General features: G+C 43.9%; 1 protein-coding gene across 1 annotated transcript in view; it reads left to right on the forward strand.

Moving 5' to 3' along the window:
- The first annotated feature begins 955 nt into the window (after nt 1-955).
- Nucleotides 956-16,383, forward strand: part of RELL2 (RELT like 2) — a 134,940-nt gene continuing 119,512 nt past the window's right edge. Inside the window, exon 1 of the mRNA XM_077474233.1 lies at nt 956-1,367. The gene's annotated coding sequence lies outside the window, so the exon portion shown is untranslated. The remainder of the gene's footprint in view (nt 1,368-16,383) is intronic.

Genomic DNA, 16,383 nt, shown 5'->3' on the forward strand with positions numbered 1-16,383 from the left:
GGCCTTGTGAGAGAGGGACTGTCCAACTTGAGTGATAATCCAGTTGCGAATGGCTATTCTCTGGATGCCGTCAAAGTAAGAAAGTTCTTCAACATTTGGGCTTTGACACTAAGAGTACCTGAACTTCCTTTCCAACCCTCTGATCCCAATTTAAAGCGGTTCTTCACCCTAAAGGGGAAGTTCCGCTAATCTGATCCCTCCCCCCCTCCGGTGCCACAATCGGCACCTTTCGGGGGGGGGGGGTGCAGTTACCTGGATAATCCAGGTATCTGCACCCACTTCCGGACAGACCGCCGCAGACCCCCCGCCCCCCCCGTTGTGTTCTGGGAAACACACAGTTCCCAGAGACACAGCGGGGGACCATAAGAGACGCGCAGCGCGACTCGCGCATGCGCAGTAGGGAACCGGGCAGTGAAGCTGTAATGCTTAACTTTCCGATTCCCTGACAGAGGATGGTGGCGGGGGCAGCAGCGAGACGAGCGATCGCTCGTCATCTGCCGCCGACATCGCTGGACCCTGGGACAGGTAAGTGTGATTTTATTAAAAGTCAGCAGCTGCAATATTAGTAGCTGCTGGCTTTTAATATTTTTATTTTAGGTGCAGAACCGCTTTAAGAGACTGTTCATTGTCTAAGTTTTGCAAATAAAATCCATTCAAGTGGGGTCATTTACCACACCCTTAGACGTGCAACGAGGAAAACAGAAGGTAGCAGTAAGCCGAAATCTAACCAGCAGCTCCTTCGGGGGTTAGTGCTACATCTGTAACCCCCACTAATGATAATAACAGTAGTAAACCTCCACCACAAGCTTCCCGGTGACAAAAGCTCTGCAGTATATCATCCCGCCATCTGAGAGCATCAGCATCACGTGTTACGAGTCTATGAATGCATTCTGCAAAACAGCCACTAGATGCCGCGAGTAAACCCTGATGTTTGTCACTGAGAACTATTAGCTGTTTCAGTGAAATGTGATGAATATATATCAGTGAGCTGCTTCAGCTTGAGGTGCGGGGATTGCCTACCGCGGACTTGTGAAGAAGGATATTACTCAGAATGAAGAGCTGAGGCGGCGGTGGGTCGATGCATAGAATGTATATGTGAATGGGCGTGTTCTAGAAGAGTCCTCTCCTCTCCCCTGAGTGCTCCGTACAACTTACATGAAAGAGAACGGTGACCTGTGAAGTGGAATGTGAGCCTGTGAAGCCCCTGACATGGCTGGGAGACAGTCCCTGGTATTTGCAAAGAAAATATTTCCCTTCATCTCCTCCCTGAGGTTTGTTGGGCTCGGGGAGTCTTTGCTGCAGGAAACCTCTAAAGAAGGAGAAGACAGCTCAGCTCCACACTCCTCTACAGCTCCTCGTCTGACCTGGTAAGAAGGACACAGGTCCTCTTCATATCAGGCATGTCATCTCTGCATCAGGGCATGGAGGCAGCTTAGAGTATGGACTTGCTCTGGACCATCACCGATGTACTATGGGACCATCACCGATGTACTATGGGACCATCACCGATGTACTATGGGACCATCACCGATGTACTATGGGACCATCACCGATGTACTATGGGACCATCACCGATGTACTATGGGACCATCACTGATGTACTATGGGACCATCACTGATGTACTATGGGACCATCACTGATGTACTATGGGACCATCACTGATGTACTATGGGACCATCACTGATGTACTATGGGACCATCACCGATGTACTATGGGACCATCACTGATGTACTATGGATCATCACTGATGTACTATGGACCATCACTGATGTACTATGGGACCATCACTGATGTACTATGGGACCATCACTGATGTACTATGGGACCATCACTGATGTACTAATGGGACCATCCCCGATGTACTATGGACCATCACTGATGTACTATGGGACCATCCCCGATGTACTATGGACCATCACTGATGTACTATGGGCCATCACTGATGTACTATGGACCATCACTGATGTACTATGGACCATCACTGATGTACTATGGACCATCACTGATGTACTATGGACCATCACTGATGTACTATGGGACCATCACTGATGTACTATGGACCATCACTGATGTACTATGGGACCATCACTGATGTACTATGGACCATCACTGATGTACTATGGGACCATCCCCGATGTACTATGGACCATCACTGATGTACTATGGGCCATCACTGATGTACTATGGACCATCACTGATGTACTATGGGACCATCACTGATGTACTATGGACCATCACTGATGTACTATGGGACCATCCCCGATGTACTATGGACCATCACTGATGTACTATGGGACCATCCCCGATGTACTATGGACCATCACTGATGTACTATGGGCCATCACTGATGTACTATGGACCATCACTGATGTACTATGGGACCATCACTGATGTACTATGGACCATCACTGATGTACTATGGGACCATCACTGATGTACTATGGACCATCACTGATGTACTATGGGACCATCCCCGATGTACTATGGACCATCACTGATGTACTATGGGCCATCACTGATGTACTATGGACCATCACTGATGTACTATGGACCATCACTGATGTACTATGGGACCATCACTGATGTACTATGGGCCATCACTGATGTACTATGGACCATCACTGATGTACTATGGGACCATCACTGATGTACTATGGACCATCACTGATGTACTATGGGCCATCACTGAAGTACTATGGACCATCACTGATGTACTATGGGCCATCACTGATGTACTATGGACCATCACTGATGTACTATGGGACCATCCCTGATGTACTATGGGCCATCACTGAAGTACTATGGACCATCCCTGATGTACTATGGGCCATCACTGATGTACTATGGACCATCACTGATGTACTATGGGACCATCCCTGATGTACTATGGGCCATCACTGAAGTACTATGGACCATCACTGATGTACTATGGGCCATCACTGAAGTACTATGGACCATCCCTGATGTACTATGGGCCATCACTGAAGTACTATGGACCATCCCTGATGTACTATGGACCATCAATTATGTACTATGCGACCATCCCTGATGTACTATGGGCCATCACTGATGTACTATGGATCACCACTGATGGACTATGGGCCATCACTGATGTACTATGGATCATGACTTCACTGATTTACTATGGACCATCACTGTTGTACTATGGACCATCACTGATGTACTATGGGCCATCACTGAAGTACTATGGGCCATCACTGAAGTACTATGGACCATCCCTGATGTACTATGGGCCATCACTGATGTACTATGGATCACCACTGATGGACTATGGGCCATCACTGATGTACTATGGATCACCACTGATGGACTATGGGCCATCACTGATGTACTATGGACCATCACTGATGTACTATGGATCATGACTTCACTGATTTACTATGGACCATCACTGTTGTACTATGGGACCATCACTGATGTACTATGGACCATCCCTGATGTACTATGGGCCATCACTGAAGTACTATGGACCATCCCTGATGTACTATGGACCATCAATTATGTACTATGCGACCATCCCTGATGTACTATGGGCCATCACTGATGTACTATGGATCACCACTGATGGACTATGGGCCATCACTGATGTACTATGGATCATGACTTCACTGATTTACTATGGACCATCACTGTTGTACTATAGATCACCACCACCACACACCACTGACATATTGTGGATCATCACTGATGTACTATGGAAAATCACACTGATGTACTATGGACCATCACACTGATGTACTATAGATCATGACTGATGCACATCACTGACATCAGATTGGACCATCCCTGATGTTCTTTGGACATCAATAATGTACTGTGGGTCATTATTAATGTACCATGCACCATCACTGATTTACTATAGATCATGACTGATGTGCTATGGACCATCACTGATGTACTATATAGATCATGACTAATGTGCTACTGCTATGGACCATTACTGATGTACTAGAGATCATGACTGATGTACTATGGACCATCACTGTTGTACTATAGATCAGCACCACCACCACTGACATACTATGGACCATCACTGATGTACTATATATCATGACTGATTGATGTGCTATGGACCATCACTGATGGACTATGAACCATCACTGATGTACTATAGATCATGACTGATGTGCTATGGACCATCACTGATGTACTATGGACCATCACTGATGTACTATGGACCATCACTGATGTACTATGGACCATCCCTGATGTACTATGGGCCATCACTGATGTACTATGGGACCATCACTGATGTACTATGGGACCATCACTGATGTACTATGGGACCATCCCTGATGTACTATGGGACCATCCCTGATGTACTATGGACCATCACTGATGTACTATGGGACCATCCCTGATGTACTATGGACCATCCCTGATGTACTATGGGACCATCCCTGATGTACTATGGGACCATCCCTGATGTACTATGGACCATCACTGATGTACTATGGGACCATCACTGATGTACTATGGGACCATCCCTGATGTACTATGGGACCATCCCTGATGTACTATGGGACCATCCCTGATGTACTATGGGACCATCCCTGATGTACTATGGGACCATCCCTGATGTACTATGGGACCATCCCTGATGTACTATGGGACCACCCCTGATGTACTATGGTCCATCACTGATGTACTATGGGCCATCACTGATGTACTATGGAGCATCACTGATGTACTATGGAGCATCACTGATGTACTATGGGACCATCCCTGATGTACTATGGAGCATCCCTGATGTACTATGGAGCATCCCTGATGTACTATGGAGCATCCCTGCTGTACTATGGAGCATCTCTGATGTGCTATGGGTCATCACTGATGTACTATGGATCATCCCTGATGTACTATGGATCATCCCTGATGTACTATGGATCATCACTGATGTACTATGGACCATCACTGATGTACTATGGATCATCCCTGATGTACTATGGATCATCCCTGATGTACTATGGATCATCACTGATGTACTATGGACCATCACTGATGTACTATGGACCATCTCTGATGTACTATGGACCATCACAATGATCTACTATGGACCATCACTGATGTACTATGGACCATCACTGATGTACTATGGATCATCCCTGATGTACTATGGGACCATCCCTGATGTACTATGGGACCATCCCTGATGTACTATGGGACCATCCCTGATGTACTATGGGACCATCCCTGATGTACTATGGGACCACCCCTGATGTACTATGGTCCATCACTGATGTACTATGGGCCATCACTGATGTACTATGGAGCATCACTGATGTACTATGGATCATCCCTGATGTACTATGGATCATCCCTGATGTACTATGGATCATCCCTGATGTACTATGGATCATCACTGATGTACTATGGACCATCACTGATGTACTATGGACCATCACAATGATCTACTATGGACCATCACTGATGTACTATGGACCATCACTGATGTACTATGGACCATCCCTGATGTACTATGGGACCATCCCTGATGTACTATGGGACCATCCCTGATGTACTATGGGACCATATGGGACCATCCCTGATGTACTATGGGACCATCCCTGATGTACTATGGAGCATCACTGATGTACTATGGGACCACCCCTGATGTACTATGGTCCATCACTGATGTACTATGGGCCATCACTGATGTACTATGGAGCATCACTGATGTACTATGGGACCATCCCTGATGTACTATGGAGCATCCCTGATGTACTATGGAGCATCCCTGATGTACTATGGAGCATCCCTGCTGTACTATGGAGCATCTCTGATGTGCTATGGGTCATCACTGATGTACTATGGATCATCCCTGATGTACTATGGATCATCCCTGATGTACTATGGATCATCACTGATTTACTATGGACCATCACTGATGTACTATGGACCATCACAATGATCTACTATGGACCATCACTGATGTACTATGGACCATCACTGATGTACTATGGATCATCCCTGATGTACTATGGGACCATCCCTGATGTACTATGGGACCATCCCTGATGTACTATGGGACCATCCCTGATGTACTATGGGACCATCCCTGATGTACTATGGGACCATCCCTGATGTACTATGGGACCATCCCTGATGTACTATGGGACCACCCCTGATGTACTATGGTCCATCACTGATGTACTATGGGCCATCACTGATGTACTATGGAGCATCACTGATGTACTATGGGTCATCACTGATGTACTATGGATCATCCCTGATGTACTATGGATCATCCCTGATGTACTATGGATCATCCCTGATGTACTATGGATCATCCCTGATGTACTATGGATCATCACTGATGTACTATGGATCATCCCTGATGTACTATGGATCATCACTGATGTACTATGGACCATCACTGATGTACTATGGACCATCACAATGATCTACTATGGACCATCACTGATGTACTATGGACCATCCCTGATGTACTATGGGACCATCCCTGATGTACTATGGGACCATCCCTGATGTACTATGGACCATCACTGATGTACTATGGGACCATCACTGATGTACTATGGGACCATCCCTGATGTACTATGGGACCATCCCTGATGTACTATGGAGCATCACTGATGTACTATGGGACCACCCCTGATGTACTATGGACCATCACTGATGTACTATGGGACCATCCCTGATGTACTATGGGACCATCCCTGATGTACTATGGAGCATCACTGATGTACTATTGGACCACCCCTGATGTACTATGGTCCATCACTGATGTACTATGGGACCATCACTGATGTACTATGGGACCATCCCTGATGTACTATGGGACCATCCCTGATGTACTATGGGACCATCCCTGATGTACTATGGGACCATCCCTGATGTACTATGGGACCATCCCTGATGTACTATGGAGCATCACTGATGTACTATGGGACCACCCCTGATGTACTATGGGACCATCCCTGATGTACTATGGAGCATCCCTGATGTACTATGGAGCATCCCTGATGTACTATGGAGCATCCCTGATGTACTATGGAGCATCCCTGCTGTACTATGGAGCATCTCTGATGTGCTATGGGTCATCACTGATGTACTATGGATCATCCCTGATGTACTATGGATCATCACTGATGTACTATGGACCATCACTGATGTACTATGGACCATCACTGATGTACTATGGACCATCACAATGATCTACTATGGACCATCACACTGATGTACTATAGATCATGACTGATGCACATCACGGACATAAGATTGGACCATCCCTGATGTTCTTTGAACATCACTAATGTACAGTGGGTCATCATTAATGTACCATGCACCATCACTGATTTACTATAGATCATGACTGATGTGCTATGGACCATCACTGATGTACTATATAGATCATGACTAATGTGCTACTGCTATGGACCATTACTGATGTACTATAGATCATGACTGATGTACTATGGACCATCACTGTTGTACTATAGATCAGCACCACCACCACTGACATACTATGGACCATCACTGATGTACTATATATCATGACTGATTGATGTGCTATGGACCATCACTGATGGACTATGAACCATCACTGATGTACTATAGATCATGACTGATGTGCTATGGACTATCACTGATGTACTATGGGCCATCACTGATGTACTATGGACCATCACTGATGTACTATGGACCATCACTGATGTACTATGGACCATCCCTGATGTACTATGGACCATCACTGATGTACTATGGGCCATTACTGATGTACTATGGACAATCACTGATGTACTATGGGCCATCACTGATGTACTATGGGCCACCCCTGATGTACTATGGGCCATCCCTGATGTACTTTGGAGCATCCCTGATGTACTATGGACCATCACTGATGTATTATGGACCATCCCTGATGTATTATGGACCATCACTGATGTACTATGGGCCATCACTGATGTACTATGGGCCATCACTGATGTACTATGGGCCATCACTGATGTACTATGGGCCATCCCTGATGTACTATGGGCCATCACCGATGTACTATGGAGCATCCCTGGTGTACTATGGAGCATCCCCGATGTACTATGGAGCATCCCTGATGTACTATGGAGCATCCCTGGTGTACTATGGAGCATCCCTGGTGTACTATGGAGCATCCCTGATGTACTATGGGCCATCCCTGATGTACTATGGACCATCACTGATGTACTATGGAGCATCCCTGATGGACTATGGACCATCCCTGATGTACTATGGACCATCAGTGATGTACTATGGGACCATCACTGATGGACTATGGACCATCACTGATGGACTATAGATCATGACTGATGTGCTATGGACCTTCACTGATGTACTATGGACCATCACTGTTGTACTATAGATCACCACCACCACCACCACCACACATCACTGACATACTATGGACCATCACTGCTGTACTACAGATAACTACCACCACATATCACTGACATACTATGGACTATCCCTGTTGTACTATAGGTCACCACAACCACACATCACTAACATACTATGGACTATCCCTGTTGTACTATAGGTCACCACAACCACACATCACTAACATACTATGGACCATTAGTTATGCACTATTGACCATCACTTATATACTATGGACCATCACTGATGTACTCTGGATCATCATATATGTGCTTTAGACTAGAGGTTGATTGATATATAGGCAGATTTTTGGAATTTTCTAATTAATCGGCATGGGCCGATTGTGCTGCAAATTAGGCCAATTAATTTTTGCACTAGCCAGTTCACACATGGGCAATCCGACTTGCGGAGCGACTCAGCGTGACCCTGCATAGCTCAACTTCAGCGTGACTTGCAAATGACTTCTGTAATAGAAGTCAATGCAAGTTACCTGAAGTCTCCCCATTGGAGCGACTTGAGTCTCTCCTATCTGGGCAGCTTGCCAAGTCTGAGATTAAAGAAGCAAAGAGATGCAATGTTTCTACTTATCAAAGGGATGAACTCTGGTGTGTAGAAGACCTCAGTTTACCCATTTAAAGACTAAATCTAATTGTTGCACTATATGTTATCATCAGTGCTCAATGGACCATCACTGATGTACTATGGATCATCAATGATGTACTATGGACCATCACTGCACTATAGAGGACTGTTGCACCATGTCATTAATGCAGACTCTAACTGATGCACTTATGACCATTGATGTTGCACCATAGACCATTATTGATGCACAATGGACCACTGCTAATGCACTATAGACATTCAGTAATGTACTATGAATCATCACTGATGCACCATGAACCATCACTGATGACTGATGCACATCGCTGACATAACTTTGGACCATCCCCGTTGTACTATAGATCACAACTACCACACATCACTGACATACTATGGAATATCACTTATGCACTATTGATCATCACCAATGTACTATGGACCATCACTGATGTACTCTGGGTCATCACATATGTGCTTTAGACCATTACTGATGCACTATAGACCAACATTGTGTACTATGGATCATCACGTATGCATTACAGACCATCACTGATGCACTATAGATTTTAACTAGTGCACTATGGACCACCACTGATGTTCTATGGGTCATCCAGTATGCACTGTGGACCATAACAGATGCACTAAGGACCATTATTATTACACTATAGATCATCAATGTTGCACAATAGACCATCACTGGTACTGCATGGAGCATCACTGATGTACTATTGATCATCACTGATGCATTGTAGACCAAGACTGATGCACCATGGTCCATCATAAATGCACAATGGACTATAACTGATGCTCTAGGGACCATTACTGTTGTACTATGGACTACCACTGATGCACTATGGACCATTACTGATTATCTTTTTTACATTATTTATAAATATATTAGAATAAATATTCTCTGAAAACAGTAAATTGTATAAGTGCTTGATGAATGCTTATTTTTTTCTGTTGTTTTGGTGAAGTGTTTAGTTTTTGTGGCATATACTATATACAGAATGTACGGCAATCATTGGTGTATTGGTGAACTGTAGTTAATGAGATTTCCAAACCACATCCCGTTTGAAAACAGAGCTCACTAAAATAGGTCCAGAGGTGCACTTAGGGTCTGGGACCGCATGAATATATACATCCCTAAAGGTACTCACATCCAAATCAATGGCTGTGGATTTTCCTCTGTGTGGTTCCCAAAGCACTGGTGACAGGCAAATACACAGTACCCTGTGGAAACAAGGCACACAGGAGAAGTACTGATTGTTTCTGGTTGGTGTGCAATATTGTACTCCTTGATCCATGTGAAGATAGAATCTACGCAGATTCCCAATTACCTCCAATGAATAAAGTTATGTATTCAGCAAAAAAATCATTACATTTTTTTACTAAAGAATACCTGAATTTCACTTAAGCTAATAGATTTTGGAATGAACGCTCATATGAATATTCCTACAAACATTCAAACAGAAATTTCCAGTACATTCAAAGACTTGAGAAATGTCATTCAAAAGTACTTCAAAATTTCATTTGCTTTTAACATTTCGATTTGGAATGAATGTAATCTCCAGAACAAAAAACAACATATACTTTAAGGCCCCTTTCACATTGGGGCAGGAACGGCGTCGGCGGTAAAGTGGCGCTATTTTTAGCGCAGATTTCCCGTCGTTTTGGCGGGGGCCGAAAAAAGGGTTAAAACCTCCCGCAAAGCAGCACTTTGCCGGCGGTATAGCCGCGCTGCCCCATTGATTTCAATGGGTAGGAGCGGTGAATACACCGCTCCTTCACCACTCCAAAGATGCGGCTAGCAGGACTTTTTTCACCGTCCTGCTAGCGCACCGCTCCAGTGTGAAAGCCAGAGAGAGTAAAAGGGGCCATATTTTTTCAGGAACTATACGGGCACTATTTTGAAAAACGCCCCAGTGTGAAAGGGGCCTAAGACGTTAGTTTGTTCGCGTAAAATTTTGCATCCCGGTCCTTTGATTTTTCTCATCACTACAGTTGAAAATAAACATCGATTTGATTCCACTAATAATTAGAAAATCAAACGTTCTTAAACTAAAAAATTCCAAACAAAATTCTACTGGTGTATGGCCGGATTTACAAGTCTCTTATCTCTAACTGAACAGTGGAATAGGAGTTGGTGCAATTTGGCTCTTAAGTCAGGAGACATTTAGTAAAGAAAGCAGAAACCACTGTATGTGGATGTTTTGTAATACGTGTAAACATTATTTTATTTTGAAAATAAATAAGATAAAAAATGAAATAAAAATAAATAAATGGAAATACACTGCAAAATTCAAAAATTGTGAGCAGGTGTCTTTTTCGAATACTGTCCCCCATCGTATAGTGTCCGCCCTATACTGCGCTTGCGCAGTACGGAGGACAGAGGAGATGCAGAAAGTCTCCAAAGGTGAACAGCTGATCGTCAGCTCTACACGGCGCCTGCGTCCAGGTTCAAGCTCCACCATCCAAGTGGACATAGAGTTAGAATAAACATATGGCGAACGAAGCGAGGCAGTGCCTGAAGCGCGGCGAGCGAATCGAGCCTGCAAAGGGCCCTCTTACAAAACTGAGACTAAGTGTACAGGCACCGTGTACAGCTCATGGTCAGCTGTTCAACTTTGGAAACTTTTGGCGTCTCCTTGTCCTCCGTTCTGCGTAAGCGATGCGCCTGCGCAGTACGGGGCAGACACTATCCGATGGGGGGACCTTTCTCAGCAGAACACAGGCAAACCTTTAATGCTGAAGAAGCATGCTATGACTTTGCCAGTAAGACCCCTTTCACACCCTGAAAGAGCCGCTGATGTCTCTCCAATGTGAAAGCCCCGACGGCTTTCACACTGGAGCGGTGCGCTGGCAGGACGCTAATAAAAGTCCTGCTAGCAGCATGTTTGGAGCAGTGTATACACCGCTCCTAAACTGCTCCTGCCCATTGAAATCAATAGGGCAGCACGGCTATACCGCCGGCATAGTTCTGCTGAAGCAGCACTTTGTGGTGGTTTTACCCCTTTCTTAGCCACTAGTGGGGGGTAACAGCGCCCTGCTAGCAGCTGAATAGCGCCGCAAAGTTGACGGTAAAGCACCGCTAAAAATAGCATTTTTTTACCGCCAGCGCACCCACCACCCCAGTGTGAAAGGGGCCTGAAACAAACTTACAGGGATGGAACACAAAAAATCTAGAAACACTACATGATTTACAGGTGTGAAATGACAACATGTTTCACGCTGAAAGCAGACGTGATGTAAAATAATTTTGCTTCCGCTGTGTGTTGACACACATAGCTAACAGGTGAGAAGCCTCACTTTCCTAATTTACTGCATGTGTTGCTACTAATTCGTCATGTTAGAGCTTAGTGAGCTTCAAAGAGGGCAAATTGTTTGTACCCGCTTACCTGGGGTCTCTGTGACTAAAGTTGCCAATTTATTTGCGGTGTCGCGAGATATAGTATCGAAGGTTATGAAGACACATATAGTTTCCAGGAAAACGTCATCTGCTAAGCATAAGGGCTGGTTCACACCACAAAACTACACTCCAAATCTGTTACAGATGCAATTCTACATGCGCGTTTTTAACGCATTTGGTGCATTGCTAATTCCAGATGCTTTTTTTCATCTTTTATTCCTGTTTTTTTTTTTACCTGTACTAGGGTCCAGTGTGTTTTTGATGCGTTCCAGTAATTTTTTGATGCGTTTTACCACGTTCCAGTGCAGGAAAAATGCAGCATGTTCTACTTTTTTTCTGGAACTGACTGCAATTGGGGTGAACTATGCCATTGGAAACCATATAACCTACTTTCCATGCCTTTTTGTTGCAGAAAAAAAAATGCATTAAGGGCCAGTTCCCACCATAGAAACGCAGTCCAGATTCGTGGCAGATGCTTTTCTGCATGCGTGTTTTTGATGCATTCCAGTGCATTTTTAATCCAGTCCAGTGCATTTCTCCCCTCTTTTTTCTTAACCTTAAATAGGGACATGTGTGTTACAGTGCATTCTTGGTGTGTTCAGATGCATTGCAGTGCATTTTTGATGCGTTTTACAGCGTTCAGTACAGTCCAGGGCAGGAAAAATGCAGTATGTTCTACTTTTTAGAACTTGAACCCATTGGAACTGCAAGCAGCGATGTGAACTTTGCCATTGAAAACCATAAAACCTACTTTCCATGCATTTTGTGATGCACTGGACTGCATGTGGTGTAAACTGGACCTTAGAGTGGATTCAGATTACATTTTCCACCATCCAAGACTTATATTTCTCAATTCTAGGGGAAATATAGGCCATCTTGGATGCCAAAGATGGTCCAACACCATATTAGGTAACGGTTTTGTTATTTTACCATACTTATTTCCATAATTTTGTCCAACTCCTGTACCTGTCTGTTCACCATCTTTATTGGAAAGTAGACTGAGCTGTACATGTACAGATCAATGTATATTCTCGGCATACCTCGTTGCTGGAATTAATGAACTCCCATGTGCATGCACATGAATCTTTCCCCCTATAGCCAATCAAAAAGACCGAAGATCTCAAGCTCCAAAAAAGACCAGGCGAGACATTGGTACTAGTGAGGGAGTGAACAGGAGGTGAGCTTGTTTTTTCTTAAAAACCCAACTCAGGGCTCCCCTCCTCCATAAGGGCCTTCTTCTTTTTTTTCAAAAGTCTTTAAGCTGGTAATGTGAAGTGGAGTCCTCTTCCTCTTTGGACCACATGGGTGGTCTGGGAGCACTAGTACATTGATATCATTTAACTGTGAATGCAGGGTGCTGTAGTGATACACCCTCAGGTGGTGGGTCCATGACACCCGCACTCACAGTATGTCCTTAGTTTTCTGGGTTGTCATTATTCAGACCCGGAAGACTGAAGACATCTTGTGGCGAAAATGAATTACTGCAGGGGACAGGCTTTTACACAGTGGCTATTACATTTAGACTTCATATGGAATGTATCCAGGATTAAAGTGGAACTAAATCCACTGATTTAACTGTTTTTCAAAACTGTTACATTCAAGACATGCCGTGGATGATAACTGTCACAATTTCTTTTCCTCTCAACCAAATTGTCAAGCTATCAAATGGCTGGTATCATAACTGTTCATATGTGCATCACCATGGCAACTGTATATCAAACAAAGGCTTAGATGGCTGCTTTCTTGGCTGTAAAGGCTAGGAGGGTGTAGTTCTACGTTAAATCGCAACTTCACGCTCTCAATCGGCATTGACTATTTTTTTTAAATCCTTATGCTGCTATCATTAGTAAATGAATAAGCAAGTAAATCAGATTTTCTTGTTTAACCACTTCAGCCCCAGAAGGATTTACCCCCTTAATGGCCAGGCCATTTTTTGCGATATGGCACTGTGTCACTTTAGCTGACAATTGCGCGGTCGTGCAACGCTGTACCCAAATAAAATTGATGTCCATTTTTTCCCCACAAATAGAGCTTTCTTTTGGTTATATTTGATCACTTTTGTGGTTTTTATTTTCTGCTATAAAACATACCCAATAAAAAAAAATTGAAAAAATCGAATTTCTTCATCATATTCGGATTCTGCATTTTTTTTACTAATAAGCGTAAATTGATTGGTTTGTGCCAAAGTTATAGCGTGTACAAAATAGGGGATAGATTTATGGCATTTTTTTATAAAATATATATTTTTAATTAATAATGGCGATGATCTGCAGTTTTTAGCGGGACTGCGACTTTGCGGCGGACAGATCGGACAACGAACTGACAATTTTTTACACTTTTTTGGGAACCAGTGATATTATTACAGTGATCAGTGCTAAAAATATGAACTGACATTTTACTAATGGCACTGTCAGGGAAGGGGTTAACATCAGGGGCGATCAACGGGTAAAATGTGTTCCCTGGGTGTGTTTACTAACTGTATGGGAAATGGGCTGCCTGGGACAACACACAGATCCATCTTCCTGCATAGCAGAAAGACAGGATCTCTGTGTCATCCCCTGACAGAACGGAGATCTGCCCCGTTTACTTTAGCAGATCCCCATTCTTTCTCTTCAGGGTACGATCGTGGGCAGCCAGTGGACATCGAGTCTACTACACCCGCTGATTTGTTGCCCCGCTGGTCAATCGACATGCGCTCACAGAAAGCCGTGTACTAACCCGACATACACCTATGGCAATTCACACAGCCGAGCCAACCTGCGGCGGCTGGTCGGCAAGAAGTTCAAAACTTAAAAAAAAACATTTCTTCAGTTTCTTCCTGGTTTACAGGCCTGGGCAAATGATGTCATACACCCCAGGAGTCTTCAGGAGGGAAGGAGGAGTTTTCTCAGCTAAGCACAATCTCCTGCCTGCATGCACGCCTGAGCTAAGGGTAGATGAATTCTAGGAAGTAAATGCTACATGAACCATCTGCCCTTACTCAAGATGGCAATGGCAAGAAATGCTGTGGGGGGGGGGGGGGGGGGATGGGATGTTTCTGAAGTGATTTCTTAGCAAAATAAACCTCGGAGACATGGATGGATTGGTGTGCTTGCTTTAAATATTAAAAATGAATTAAATAGAGTTTTTGGTTTATTGTGCTCAGATGCAGCGTAGTTCTGTTTTAAAGAGGCACTGTCACATTAGCCCAGTTCCCTTTGCTCCCTCACACCTCCTTGCTCACCAGCAGCTGAATGCCTGGTATTTGTAGGTGTGAGGGAGCATGTCCCACCCCCTGTGGTGGTGCCTCATGTCTAAAAGCAAATCTCTAGGCCTGGGCACTGTCGTATGATTGTGAAAGTGATGTCACTTCCCCCATGGGTCACTGACACATACAATTTTAGTGCCAACTGCAAGGGAGAAAGGGTGTTCAAAAGATTGTTGTTAAGATAAGCATATGGGGGTTGGGGCATTTCTGTAGTAAATACACTTTCACCAGAACAGGAATAGAGGGGAAATCCTCCATTGGTAACACTAGTTCTGGTGACAGCCACAAATAGAGCTTTCTTTTGGTGGTATTTGATGACCTCTGCGGTTTTTATTTTTTGTACTATAAACAAGAAAAGAGCGACAATTTTGAAAAAAAAAACACATTATTTTTTACATTTTGCTATAATAAATATCCCCCAAAAATATATAAAAAAAACTTTTTTTTCCACAGTTTAGGCTGATACGTATTCTTCTACATATTTTTGGTAAAAAAAATCCCAATAAGCATTTATTGATTGGTTTGCATAAAAGTCATAGCGTTTACAAAATAGGGGATAGTTTTTTTTTACTAGTAATGGTGGTGATCAGCAATTTGTATCGTGACTGTGACATTATGACGGACACATCGGACATTTTTGACAAATTTTTGGGACCATTGTCTTTTATACAGCAATCAGTGCTATACAAATGAACTGATTCCTGTGTAAATGAAACTGGCAGTGAAGGGGT

Source organism: Lithobates pipiens, unplaced genomic scaffold (assembly GCF_037356315.1).
Source record: "Lithobates pipiens isolate NorthernLeopardFrog02 unplaced genomic scaffold, aLitPip1_a1.2 Scaffold_8, whole genome shotgun sequence".
Classification (NCBI taxonomy): domain Eukaryota; kingdom Metazoa; phylum Chordata; class Amphibia; order Anura; family Ranidae; genus Lithobates; species Lithobates pipiens.